Below are 4,942 nucleotides of genomic sequence, written 5' to 3' on the forward strand. Positions count from 1 at the left end.
CAAATACCACAGCCAAATGAGATCCAGCCTGGGATGAGGACATAGTATGGGACATGACATTCCAGGAAGAGGGGACACTTTGGAGTGGCATTTTCCGTAACTTACTCACTGAGTCAGTGGAACTGGGACTTCAAGGGATAAGGAAATCTAGGTGTACTGCTGTTGAAGTGATAATGACACCCAGAGCAGAGGAGAGCACCTTCAATGAGGCTCACTCTTAAAGCTGTCCTTGGGAGACAATTGCACAATCAGAAGCCAGGGAGTGAGGGCAAGCCTTGGAATGTGTGGCATTTGCATGGTTGTCAGGATCCAGGGCTCAGGCAAGCCCAGATTTCTGCCAGCATGGGAACTCTGGTGGTGTCATAGGCACACCCAGGGCCTCCGCCTTTGAAACCGGAGCTTCAAAGGTGAAAGTTAAGCCTTGCTGCAAGAAAGATGGATCAGGGCTGAATCTTTCAGATCTGTCACATGATAAATACCAGTCACCCACAGGGGTAGGCTGTGAGAAAGCCTGAGCTGTAGACATTGGTGTGGAAGGAGCTCCTTAGGAAAAATTTCCATCTAGGAGAAAGGCCAAGGAGGTCCTGACCTTTCAGTGCCTCCAAAGGGTCATTGAGATTTGGAGAAAGATCCATGCCACTAAGGGAGTAGGAAGACGTACCAGGGCATGCATCAAATGGAATGAGAAAAGAGGTCACTGAGAAAAGACAGATTTTCTCTGACATTTGACAGAGTCCTTCCTTTAAGCTGAACATGATGGTGGTGCTTAGAACTTGGTGGAGGCAGGAGGATCAGCAATTGCGGGTCATCCCCAGAGTCTGAAGTGAGCCTGAGTCTAGCCTGGGCTACAAAAGCATAAGCAAAATTAACCTCACGGTACTCTGGATTTCAAAAGCAATGTACATAATATTTATTTGCATAGATCAGCTGTAGTAAATATTCTCAATTGAATTGAGAGTTAGGAAATTTAACATTCTGGCATTGGTTAGAAATATATTTTTTTCTATTTTAGTTAATTTATTGAAATAGGTCATAATCTTACATGTGAGGAGGTTCCCATCCTCTGGAGAAACGGAACATTGATATGGCTCAAGAGACTCAAAGAACTTTATCTAAAAGGTCTTACCAAGGCCACCCTGCCATTTGTTACCATGCGACTAGCCTTGTTCTGGAGTCCCATCAAACTTCACATCAAACTTCAGTTTCAAAAAATGGAGAGGACCCCTGTTCCTTTGGGTCTTCATTCTGGAGCCTCTCATTTCATGTAAGAGACACACAGAGAAAGATTAAGTGTGTTTTTCTCTTGTTAATCTGCCTCTCCATACAGGGACCTAATCCATGAGCCAGAGATAGGGGAAAATGGCTGTTTCTCCTCCCTCAGCAGCTTATGCGAGTGAGCACTACCGACTGCCAACACTGCTAAAGACAACAGCTTGATTATTAGCTCTTTGGGCTGCCCAATCTTTACAAACCTCAAGATGTCCAACTGCACCGAGATCCATAGGCTTTCTGCCTTGATGAAGATGAAAAGGAAGAGGTTCTCCTTCCCAGGTCTTGGACCTCCTGGTAGCCCTATTTGGAGCCCTCTCCCTAGAGGCTTTTTGGTAAAAATTAACCTCTGCATGCAGAAAGCCCCACTAGTCCATGACTGAAGAGGACACGTCCCCTCCCAGTTTCTGTCAGCACTACAGCCAAATGTTAGTCTCCAAAGCCTTCAACAGCACCAACCTCTCTCCTGAACGGCAGCTCATACTGCAGGCTTACAGGCTGTAAGCTGAGCAGGAATCTCAGTACTGTCTTTCCCAGCTCACACTTCGCCCTGCTACTTGCAGAGGCAAATATCCTGGGACGCCAGCTCTAGCTGTTTTCAGAGGGACACATAATTTACAACCCGGTCGAGATGAACGTGGGTGAGATGGCTACTAGCGGTGCCCACCTTGGAAGTATGCATGCCAGTCACGCTGGGCTAGAAGCCCAGCCAGAGCCCTGTCAATGAACCTCCTGGAAGTCTAGGCAGCCACTCTCAGATTCCACCCCTCAACAGCTTCCAGCCTGGCTCAGAGGCAACCTGTTTTCATGGAGTAGACCTGGACAAGATGCCCAACTGATCACTTTACTGTAGATAGAATAGGAAGCTTTTTAATGCTTCTGGGACTGAAACTATCATTATTCTAATGAAGAGGCTTTGCAGAAGATTTTTATACCTTTGTCTCTGATCACTCCCCTCCCCGCCACCCAGGACAACAAAATTCTTATGAAAGTTTTGGGGTTTTTTTGTTTGTTTATTTGTTTGGTTGCTTGGTTGGTTTTTTTTTTTTTTAAAGAGTCACACAAAAATAAAGCACTGATAAAAACAAAAAACAAAAAAAAAAAAAAAACAAAACATTGCCAGCTAGTTGACATGAAGATAGTGACCCCATTTTGTATCCATGAGTAATTACTTCCTCAAACGCAGCAACCCAGGCCTGCTAGAGATTCAGCATCCGCGTTTTTTTTTTTGGTCTCCTTTCTAGTAGGTTTCTTGTGTTGGCTTTGTCGGTGTCTCTTCCTTGTGGATTACGGACACTGCTGATTTTGCAACAGGTCTCGGCTTGAAATAACCCCAGGTTATATTCTAGTCCTTTCTGTGTATTTCCTTTTAATCACCTCACAGTCTCAACTACCAGAAGGAAGTTTGGCGGCCTGCCAATTAACCACCTCCCTTTTCACTACAAAATGGGCAAAAGTTCTGGTACGACGCTGGTGGGCCGGATGATACGGGATCACAGAAAGTACATCTTTCAGGAGACTCGCCCTCAAGGGCAGCCACTTAGAAAGCGAACTTGGGAAGGGGGATTGACCTAGGGAACATCCTCCTCTGGCTTTACATAAAGTTGGAGGCTGTCTTGTGGCAGTAGCATTCTGCTCAGAATGTCTCAGTACTACAGCTGCACCCAAGACGCCCCTTGAGACGGAATTTCCAGGACCCGTTCTTCAGTTCCAAAATTGGAGGAAAGCCTACGGGATCATTTTCAAATCCTAGTCTGCCACGACTATGGCTGTCTTTCCCAGCTCACACTTCGCCCTGCTTCTTGCAAAGGCAAGAAGCCTGTGACCTGCCGTCACCCAGAATATGTCGGGTACGCGGGCGTCGAGGGGTCTAGGAGAACCTGGTATGCCCTTTAGGAAAGCTGTGAGGAACAATGGGAAAGTTTCTGAATATCGGGAAATGTTTTCTCGAGATCAAGAGATTTATTGGCATGCATTTCAAATCAGAACGCTAGTTGCCAGGGCTTGTTCTGTCCAAGGGCAACATCGGAACCGTGGAGCACAATGCCCCAGGTGGCCGAATCCTTCAGAACCTGTTAGGTAGTGCTTGTGCTGCCAAAAGCCGAGTTTTCTCACCAGACTTATTTTTGAATTCCGCCTGACTTTGTCACCCATTTGCCTAAAAGCATTATTGATACATAAGCCAGGTATTTGTTTAAAGTAGCCAAGCAAGACTCGGAGACTGAAACAGCTTCTCCCCGGCTCAAAGGCTTGGCAGCCCTCCCAAATGACTTCCACCCGGCAGTGGGAGGACGCTGCCTCTGTGGGCTTATAGCAAGACAGCCCCTTCATTTGTGAGGTAGCAAGAGAAGCGATCCCTGCTGGCATGGCGTAAGAGTCTGAAAGGGAGCAGAAAATGTCACCGCCAAATATGCCACGCTGGCACAAATCGTTATTTTGTCTGCTAGTAATTAAGAATACCATAAGAACTTCCTGTTCTCTCTGCTCCCCACAAGGGATTAAACTCCCTTTGAAAAAGTTACACGAATTTGCCCTTCTGGGTGTGTTCCAAATCCTCTCTTCTGTCACAGCACCATCCTTATCACAGGGGCCAGAAGGAGGGTGGTATCTGATAGACCTCACTAAACAATCTGTCTCTACCGCATATTTCTCAGGCAGCTCCCTAAAATTCCCACCCTGAAAACCAGGCCTGCCTTCGCTCTGTCTGCTCAGTTCCCTTTCCTCCCCTCTGCTCGGGTAGCATATGTGCTGGCTAATTTCATGTCAACTGAACATACTCTAGAGTCATCAGAGAGGAAGGAACCTCCATTGATAAAATGCCTCTCTCTATAAGTTGGAGCTGTACAAAAGCATTTAGGGCCTTTTCTTAATTAGTGATTGACAGGGAGAGGGCCCAGCCTATTTTGGGTGGGGCCATTACTGGGCTGGTTGCCCTGGGTTCTATAAGAAAGCAGGCTGAGAAGGCCATGTGAAACAAACCAGTATCAGCTCCCCTCCATGGTCTCTGCCTCAGCACCTGCCCCTGGGATGCTGCCCTGTGTGATTTCCTGTCCTGACTTCCTTCAGTGATGAACAGCAATGCTGAAGTGTAAGCCAAATAAACCCTTTCCTACCCAACATGTGTTTTGGTCATGGTGTTTTGTCATAGCAATAGAAATCCTTAATAAAGTAAGTGTAAAAGGTCCTAATACCAGCAATACCCCCTGAGTTAGTCTTCACCAAACTTCTGCATGTATGTTCATTTTGCAGGTAAATAACCGTTGTTATCAATCTGTCTCTGACAGTTTGACTCAGAGATTAGTTACAGAAACTGGGAGTGTAGAGGAAAGGGTTTCTCTGTCTGTCCGTCCCTCCTCCCCTCCGCCCCATAAACCAGAGGGTGGCTGGCAAGGAATATAGTAGTTGGCATGATATTTTAAGGTGTTTTTTCTTTGTTGTTGTTGCTGCTGGCCATGATTCCATTGATATGTTATTATATCTAAATTTCTGTCTAATTGTTTTCCTATTCCACTGAGAACTTCTATTTTTTCCATTAATTTTTTCATTTATTTTACACACCGAGCAGTTTTCCCTCCTTCCTCTTTTCCTGTTCCCTCCCCCCATCTTCCATTTAACACCTCCCTAATCCATCCTCCTCTGTTCCGAAGATCCACAGCCAAGCACTGGGCAGAAC

Source organism: Arvicola amphibius, chromosome 7 (genome assembly GCF_903992535.2).
Source record: "Arvicola amphibius chromosome 7, mArvAmp1.2, whole genome shotgun sequence".
NCBI classification, from domain to species: domain Eukaryota; kingdom Metazoa; phylum Chordata; class Mammalia; order Rodentia; family Cricetidae; genus Arvicola; species Arvicola amphibius.